The sequence below is a fragment of the Gossypium hirsutum genome, chromosome A06 (assembly GCF_007990345.1).
Source record: "Gossypium hirsutum isolate 1008001.06 chromosome A06, Gossypium_hirsutum_v2.1, whole genome shotgun sequence".
Taxonomy (NCBI): Eukaryota; Viridiplantae; Streptophyta; class Magnoliopsida; order Malvales; family Malvaceae; genus Gossypium; species Gossypium hirsutum.
Genome location: NC_053429.1, coordinates 48,521,701 through 48,531,495, shown reverse-complemented (window position 1 = coordinate 48,531,495; position 9,795 = coordinate 48,521,701). Strand labels below are relative to the sequence as shown.

Sequence of the window (9,795 nt, the reverse complement as noted above, 5' to 3'; positions counted from 1 at the left end):
GAGTCAAATCGAGTTTTGCTCACCCCTACATCCGAATGGTAAGGGCGTTGATATTCCTTGTGTGATAGATGATAGATATAGACCCATTAGAGAACATGTTGTGCCAATCTTGGATTATTTGAATCCAGGGATTGTTAGGCCACATATTCAAGCTCAACATTTTGAGTTGAAACCAATTATATTTCAAATGCTACAAACAATAGGACAGTTCAGTGAATTACGTAGTGAATATTTGCAGCTACATTGAAGACTTTTTTTGGAGGTCTATGATTCATTCAGGAAGTAGGGTGTTCTTAAAGATGCCTTGAGACTCAAGCTATTTCCTTACCATTGTGAGATCGTGGCAGAGTATGATTGAATGCTTTGCCGTTAGGAACGGTGGCATCTTGGAATGAACTTTGTCAAAGTTTTTTATTGTGATACAACCTTCCAAACATGAATGCCAACTTGAGGAACGATATTACATCTTTTCGGCAATTCAAAGATGAGACATTGTATGAAGCTTGGGAGTGATTCAAGGAATTGATTAAAAAATGCTCGATGCATGGTTTCCAACATTGAACACAAATGGAATTGTTTTATAATGGACTGAATGCACATACACAAATGGTAGTTGATGCATCTGCCAATGGGAATTTACTAAATAAATCATTTAATGAGGCATATGAGATTCTGGAAAGGATAGCTAACAATGATTATCAATATCCAACTACAAGAGTGAGTAATGGCAAAAGAGTTACTGGAGCTATGGAGATTGATGCGATCGCTTCATTAATAGCTCAGGTATCATCCCTAACTAATATGATTAAAACATTGAAGAGACTAACTGTAGTGTAGGAAATGAAAGTAGCAGAATTAACATGTGTTTATTGTGGGGAAGATCATGTTTTTTATAAATGCCCATCGAACCCAGCTTCAGTATGTTACTTGGGAAATTTCAATCGAAATAATAACCCATATTCTCATACATACTATCCAGGAAGGAAACAACATTCTAATTTTAGTTGGAGTAATCAAGGAGTGGGAAATTCTAGTAATGTTGTTCGAGAGAATGTCACAACTGCACCACCTAGATACAATCAATGGAAAAATGTTTAGCAAAGTTCATCATCATCTTCATCCATGGAAGCTTTATTGAAGGAATACATGGCCAAGAACGATGCTATAATATAGAGTCAAGCTGCATTTTTAAGGGCTTTAGAAAACCAAGTGAAGAAAATTGCTAGTGCATTAGGCTCAAGACAGCAATGAGCATTGCTGAGTGATACTGAAAATTCAAGATCTCAAAGGAAGGAGTATTGCAAAGCCATCACACTCTGAAGTGGTTCTCAGCTGCCTGGAGTTGTTAATGATGCAGTTGTTGAAGAAGATAGCTCAGATTTCACACATAAGGCGAATTAAGAATTAGTAGTGGACCAATCTACAAGTGAGAAGAGCAAATAAAAAATTTTGAACTAGAACCAAATCGTGTTGCCAATAAGAACGCCATGGCAAAACAACCCCAACAATTCAAGGAAGGCCGCCGCCACCTTTACTTTAGTGATTTTAGAAGTCGAAGTAGGATTTTCAATTCAAAAAATTCTTGGATGTCCTGAAGCAACTTTATATCAACATACCACTGGTGGAAGCATTAGAGAAAATGCCAATTAAGTAAAGTTCATGAAGGACATATTGTTAAAGAAGCACAGACTAGGGGAATTTGAAACTGTTGCTCTCATTGAAGGGTCAACATACCACTGGTGGAAGCATTAGAGAAAATGCCAATTAAGTAAAGTTCATGAAGGACATATTGTCAAAGAAGCACAGACTAGGGGAATTTGAAACTGTTGCTCTAATTGAAGGGTCCATAGTAATGTTGATGAACAAAATGCCACTGAAATTGAAGGACCTAGGGAGTTTTACTATTTGTTGCCCAATTGGAAATTATTATGTACGCAAGGCATTATGTGATTTAGGTGCAAGCATAAATCTAATGTGTAACACCCCTAACCTGTATTCGTTGCCAGAATAGGGTTATAGAGCATTACCATAAAAATGTAACTTAAAATCATAAATTTCCAAAAATTTCATAATCATAGAAAAATCTATTCAAACACATGCATATTGTCCCTTATTCGAGCCCTCGAGGCCTTATAAATACTTTAGAAATGATTCGGGACTAAATCATAAACATATGAAACCTTAAGGAAAAAGTTGGAAAAATTCACATTATAGGGGTCACACGATTGTATAGTCAGGCTGTGTGCCTCATACGGTTGAGAAACAAGCCCATGTCTCAGGCCATGTAACACTCAAAATAGGGACACACGGTCGTGTCCCAGCCTGTGTCTGTGCCCGTGTAACTCTCTAACTTGGGTCACACAGCCAAGCCACACGATCGTGTTCCAGGCTATGTGCTAGCCTATGTAACTTTCAAAAACAACCATTAAAACCTACAAGGGACACATGGCTGTGTTGCATGGCCGTCTGTCACACACGGATGAGACACACGCTCGTGTCTTTGGCCATATGGACAAGAAATAGGCCAAAATCAAGCCATTTCTTTCACCCAATTCAAGCATGACCCTACAACACATTTGCACATATAACCAAGGCCCTAAATCTTGTCCAAAGTATGCATAAAATGACCAAATCTCTATACAAGATATCCATAAAACCAATATGCCAAAAGGCACCTCAATCAAAACCATTGAACAAGTCTTAGCATAAGCATATTTATCAATAATTCAAGCATACACAACTACTTAATTCCATACCAAAACAAACTCAACTAAATTCCATAACAAACATAACCTAATTAACCACATTTTAAACATGCCAACATTTACCACTTTGGTCATAAAACCATACATCAATTTAACCATATAAACATCAACCATTATAGCATCAAAGTGCCAAAAGCACATCAACCAAATTACCATATTTACAAGCCAAACATAACAACTAGTTCATAAAACATAATTCACCTATACATGCCATTATAACCATGACCAAATCATCAAAATCCACTGATATAATCTCTAGATAGTGTGATAGGTCTCCGAGGAGCTTCCAAACCGATTGAGCTACTGATAATCTATAAAACATAGAAAAGAACAACATCGTAAGCATATAATGCTTAGTAAGTTCGTAAATCATGAACATAGCTTACCATTTCAATGCATAATCTTAGAAATAGACATGAATTAATCCAACATAGCTTAGCACAAACCTAAGCATCACCAACAACACAAGTTAGTGATTAAGCACATAACTTAGCAAAATCATCTCATGGTAAAATAAATTTACTAAACATAGTTACTTGAATCCATACTTTTCATAAACATGGTTATACATACTTTGATTATCAATAATTCATACATTTTTACAAGCTCGTAACTTAGCTATTGGAACACTTACCATTCCTCACCTTTTCATGCCCATTGAACCACTTAAAGTAATATTGGATACGCAGGAAGCTCACACAAAGTGTGCTAACATGTGGTCGAAACCATTCCTTTTCCTTTTCCTTTCCATAGATGCTCACTCGAGCCATAAATGGGTCTGCTCACACAAGATGATGGTCAGAACATAGCTACACGATTCCACTCACACAAGCTAATGAGTATCTGCAACAAATGCTAGAACTCAGCCATCAATAGGTCATTCAGGACCAACATCCAAAACATGGTAATCCTAATGACATGTCATTTGTATCCTATATTCCTAAGGTTCAAATAGGACTCGATAGTCATCATAACATTGTTGGATTTCTATATTGACAGAATATGATGAATAGCATAATAGCATTTAAATCAAATACATTAAAATGCTATTTAAACACATGAACTTACCTTGAATACAGACAACAAAATAGAATCAACTAGTCTAAGATTTTATCTTTCCCTCGATTTAGATCCATACGAGGCTTAACTTAATCTAAATAAGTAAATTTAATTCATTAAATATTCATTCTATTCAATTCAGCCCAAAATTCACACTTTTGTAAAATTATACTTTACCCTTATTATTTTAATTTCTTTACAATTTAGTCATTTAGCTCATAAATTGAAATTCATGAAATTTCATCCACATATGATGCTAATCAATTTACCTAGGGACTCATGTCAACCTACACAAATCATAAATTCACAATTTTAGCATGGCATTTTACTACTTTAGCAAATAAATCCCTAAATAATAATTTCATAAAAAATTACTTCACAAAAGTTGTTTATTTAACAACAAGGATTCAATTTCTTCCATCAAACTTCAAAAATATCATAAACACATTCATGAAGAAACCCTAATCCTTTAACAGTTTTGCAAATTAGTCCCTAGGCTAGCTAGATTAAGCTACAATAACCTAAAAAACATAATAATCATTAAAAACGAGACAAAGTATCTCTTACATGCACTAAGAAAACTTGGCCGGACCTTGAAACTTTTTCAATGGAGTTTCTAAGTTTAATTTTTAGTGGATAGAAGCATTTTGGAAGACAACATTTTGTTATTCTTTATTTTTACTTAACTTATTTATTAAATTACTTGTTTAACCTTATTATTAACCTTTAAAATCACCTATTTAGTGTCCATATAAGTCCACTAGCAAGAAAAATGGTCTATTTACCACATAAATCCCTCAACCATTTAATTTCATATCTAATAGATACCTTTAGCTAATAGAACTCTTCTTTTGCACCTTTTACGATTTAGTCCTTTTTACTTAATTAAGCATGCAAACGTCAAAATTTCTCAACAAACTTTTTATACGACTCTCCTAACATACTGTAAACATTACAATTATAATAAAATAAATATTTTCACGTTAGATTTGTGGTCCCAAAACCACTATTCTGATTTCACTGAAAATGAGATATTACATAATATCCATGTTTGTTTTCAGAAAATTGGGAATTGGGAAGGCGAGACATACAACTGTTACACTGAAGCTAGCTAATCATTCTTACGCACATCCAAAAGGTGAAATTGAAGATGTGTTGGTAAGAGTTGATAAATTTATATTTCCAATAGATTTTATTATTCTAGAATGTGAAGCTGATAAAGAGGTACCAATTATTCTTGAAAGACTTTTTCTAGCAACTGGTAGAACATTAATTGATGTACGTAAAGGTGAATTAACAATGAGAGTTAATGACCAACAGGTAACCTTTAATGTTTTTGATGCCATAAAGTGTGCGGATATAGATGAAGCTTGTCATGCCATTGGGATTATTGACACAAAAGTGAAGGAAAAATTGGCCAAATTTTGTTGCAACAATTTTGATAATCAAGTAGGCTTAGTTGAGTTGAATGAAGAGGAAATGATAGAAGAACTTAGTGAACTGGTGGAGGCTAAGAAACTTGAAAATGATGTAATGAGGAGTTTTGAATCTTTAAATTTATCGTAGCATTCTTTCAAAACTCTTCAACCTTCTATAGAGGACGCTCCTACTTCGGAGTTGAAACCTTTGACATTACATTTGAAGTATGCCTACTTGGAAGACAACAACATGTTGCCAGTAGTTATCTCTGCAGAATTAACATTTGATCAAGAGCCTTAATTGTTAGAAGTTTTGAAGAAATCTAAGAAATTGCTCGGGTGGACAATCACGGATGTCAAGGGAATCAGTCCTGTAATTTGCATACATAAGATTTTCCTAGAGAATTTCCATGGCAATTCTATTGAGCAGCAGAGAAGACTGAACCCCATTATGAAGGAAGTCATTAAAAAAGATATTATCAAATGGCTGGATGTTGGAATAATCTATCCTTTTTCTAATAGTTTGTAGGTGAGCCCTGTTCAATGTGTACCCAAGAGAGAGGGTGTTACTATGGTTAGCAATGATAACAATGAACTCATTCCAACTCGTACTGTTACAGGATAGAGATTTCGCATGGACTGGTTCAACAAATCAACTAAGAAGGACCATTTTCCTTTGCCATTCATTGATCAAATGTTAGATAGATTAATGAAAGAAGCCTTTTATTACTTTTTGGATGGTTATTCAGGGTATAACTAGATTGCCATAGCTCCTACTGACCAAGAAATGACCACGTTCACATGTCCTTATGGAACATTCGCTTTCAAATGAATGTTGTTTGGATTGTGCAATGCCCCTGCAAAATTTCAATGTTGCATGATGGCAATATTTTCGAACATGGTGGAGAAATTTTTGGAAGTTTTTATGGATAGCTTTTCGGTGTTTGGCTATACTTTTGAAGGTTATTTAAAAAACATGAAACTAGTTCTTTGTCAGTGTGAAGAGACTAACCTTGTTCTAAATTACGAAAAATGTCATTTCATGATCTATGAAGGCATTGTTCTAGGACATAAAGTATCAAAGAAAGGGATTATCATAGACAAAGTGAAGATCGAGGTTATTGAGAAATTTCCACCACCTACTATAGTTAAAGGTATTTGAAGTTTCCTTGGCCATGTAGGATTTTATCGATGATTTATTAAGGATTTTTCAAAGATATAGAAACCCCTATGTGCATTATTAGAACATAATAGAGATCTTAGGTTTGATGAGCCTTGTGTGCAAGCATTTAAGGAATTGAAAAAGCAATTGGTAACAGCACCGATTGTCATAGCACCAGGCTAAACATTACCTTTTGAACTTATGTGCAATACTAGTGATTTCATTGTAGGAACAGTGCTTGGGAAAAGGAAGGATAAAGTGTTTCATGCCATCTACTATGCCAGCTAGACGTTGACAAATACGTAGTTGAACTACACCACTATTGAGAATGAACTATTGGCTGTGATATTTGAATTTGACAATTTCATATCCTATTTAGTTAGCATCAAAGTTGCAGTTTATACAGATCATTTTGTGATTAAATATTTGGTGACCAAGAAAGACGCCAAGCCAATATTAGTTTGGTGGATATTGTTGTTACAAGAATTTAATCTAGAAATTTGAGATAGGAAAGGCATAGAGAATCATGTGGTTGATCACTTGTCGAGACTTGACGTAGGAAATGAAGACAACTATATTCAACTCATTAAGGAGGATTTTCTAGATGAGCAACTGTTGGTTGCCATGACATTACCTTGGTATGCCAATATCGTCAATTTCTTAATAGGTGGATTGTTGACACCAAAGCTCAATAGTCAAAGATGAAGAAAATTTTTCCATGATGCATAGTAATATTATTGGGATAAGCCATTTTTATTGAAACATTGTGTAGATCAAATAATTCAGAGGTGTGTTTCGAATGATGAGATTCATAGTATTTTACACCATTGTCATTCAGCACCATGTAGAGGACACTTTGGGGGAATGCAAACTATACAAAAGTTCTCTGATCTAGCTTTTATTGGCCAAGCATGTTTAAAGATGCACATGAATTTTGTGAAGCTTGTGATCATTGTCAACGAACTGGGAACTTATCAAAGAGGCATGAAATGCCATTGCAAAATATTCTAGAAGTTGAATTGTTTGATGTGTGGGGAGTCGACTTTATGGGTCCATTTCCACCCTTTTGGGGTAATATATATATACTTGTGGTTTTAGATTATGTCTCTAAGTGGGTTGAAGTTGTTGGTCTCCCTACAATGATGCCAAATCGGTACTAAAGTTCCTGTATAAGAATGTTTTCACCAGGTTTGGTACTCCTCGTGCTTTGATTAGTGATGAAGGTTCTCATTTTGACTGCCAATTAGTTGCTACTTCCTGGAATAGATATGGGGTTAAACATAAATTTTGCCACGGTATATCATCCCTAGACAAATCGAAAAGCCGAGGTCTCGAATAGAAAAATTAAGTAGGTTTTCGAGAAAGTGGTCAATCCCACCCGCAAAGTTGGTCATCCAAACTAGATGAAGATTTGTGGGCCTATTGCATTGCCTTCAAGACACCATTAGGAATGTTTCCTTTCAAACTCGTCTATAAGAAGTCTTGCCATTTGCCTGTTGAGCTTAAACATAAGGCATTCTGGGAAATTAAGAAATTGAACATGGATTGGATTAATGCTGGCAATAACCGACTACTGGACTTGAATGAAGTGGAGGAATCCAGAGCTCAAGCTTATGAGAATGCCTAACTGTACAAAGAAAAGATAAAGCAATGGCATGATAAGAATATTTTTCCATGACAATTTGAACTTGGACAATAAGTGTTGTTATTCATTTCCAGGCTGAAATTATTTCCTGGCAAATTGAAGTCTCGCTGGTCTAGCCCATTTGTGATAATGCATGTTTACCCTCATGGAGTTGTAGAAGTCAAAGAGGGTAAGACTAGCTTTAATTTCAAAGTCAACGGCCAACATTTGAATCATTATTGGGGAGTCCCATACTATAAACATTCCATTGGTTTTTGAGCTGTATAGTGTTTTATTTTTCCTGGTTTTATTTAATTAATTTGCTTTTGATTTCTTTCTTTTTTAGTTTAATTAATTTTTATTTTTTTCTCTTGTTGTAGGTAGATTTTGGTCTAGGCTTTGTAATAGTTATCCCACTTAGCATACTTGCGAATTTTTAGCTTGCTTGCGAATTTTTAGCTTAATTTTTATATTATTTTTTTCTTTTCTATCCTAATTCTTACTTTACTGTGTCAGGCCATAATTTCAGGCTAATCTTATCCCCCACGTCACTACTATATTCTCTCTTAATTTTACCCTAATCGATTCATTTTCTTTCTCCACATTATTTTCAATTTCTTTTTTTTCCCACTGTTTTTAGTTTTCTCTCTATAAATTTAAAAGTCTTAACATTTTCTTTTTATAGTTACTATTTCTTCTCAAATTGCTCGATTTATGTCATCTTCATCAACCTTTATGCCTCCAAGAACATTTTCAGCAAAACAGCTGAAGAAAAGTACAACACGAACACATCAAAGCGACCATTTTGTATGGAAAAAGCATTCTTTTTCAAGATTCGACGTTTATGGGATACACTGAAGGAATTTCTTCCGTGGTAAAGAAACATGGATGGCAACTCTTTTGCCTTCATTTTGACGATATTCTCATGACTGCTGTAAAGGAATTTTATGCCCATTTAAGCTCTCCAAATAACGCTTTCATCTATATATGTGGTGCTTTGGTGTTGTTCGATGAATACTCCATCAATGCACAATATGGTTTACCTGAAGACTCTGATGAACATCCTTAATTTTTCAAGACAATAATAGCAGAAGTACTCAATCAAATTCTTGAGGATTTATGCGTGGAAGGGACCAAATGGATAGTTTCTCGAAATAACTGCTACCATCAATCGTGTTTCTTTGAAGCTGTAACGCCTTGAAGAAATTTATTTTTCTTTTTGTAAACATCTGACACAATTGTGTATCTGCTTTAGTGGTTAAGTGTTCTGGGTATGTGTGTGGGATCTTGGATTCAAGTCTCACCTTTGGTAAATTTTTTATTTTTCTTAATCTAAGCCTTACCGTTGTTGGGTGGGCCTATACTAAATTGTCTGTCAATTCTTATCATAATGAGCCTACTGATTCGAGTGGTAAAGGAGTTAGTGTGTTAGAGGTCCTGTGCTCAAATTTGTGCGTGAGCGCGGATGTTATATTTTTGCTCGATTGTCCGATGGTGTTTCGGTGGAGTTATAATTCTGAGGGAGTTATGAGTAGTGGGTTAGTGGGAGATAATTAAGGGATTTGTGGGATACCTTATTTTTATTTTATTTTATTTTTCTTTTCTCTCTTTCTTCTGAATTCCCAAATAGTTTGATGTTTTTTCTTGTTGTCTAGCAAAAATATTTTGCTATCTCACGTTCAAAATTTTGTCGAACTCCTATTCAACAATTCTTGTTTTCAGTTTTTCAGTGTATTTGTGCGATTTGGTAAGCACAAGGGGTGATTT

At 34.8% G+C, this 9,795-nt stretch overlaps 1 non-coding gene across 1 annotated transcript; it reads right to left on the bottom strand.

Annotated features, from left to right (window-relative positions):
• Positions 1 to 444: 444 nt before the first annotated feature.
• On the bottom strand, positions 445 to 551 carry LOC121231031 (small nucleolar RNA R71). The gene has a single exon (XR_005929100.1). It is a non-coding gene; the product is annotated as a small nucleolar RNA R71 (small nucleolar RNA).
• Between the last annotated feature and the right edge of the window lie 9,244 nt (positions 552 to 9,795).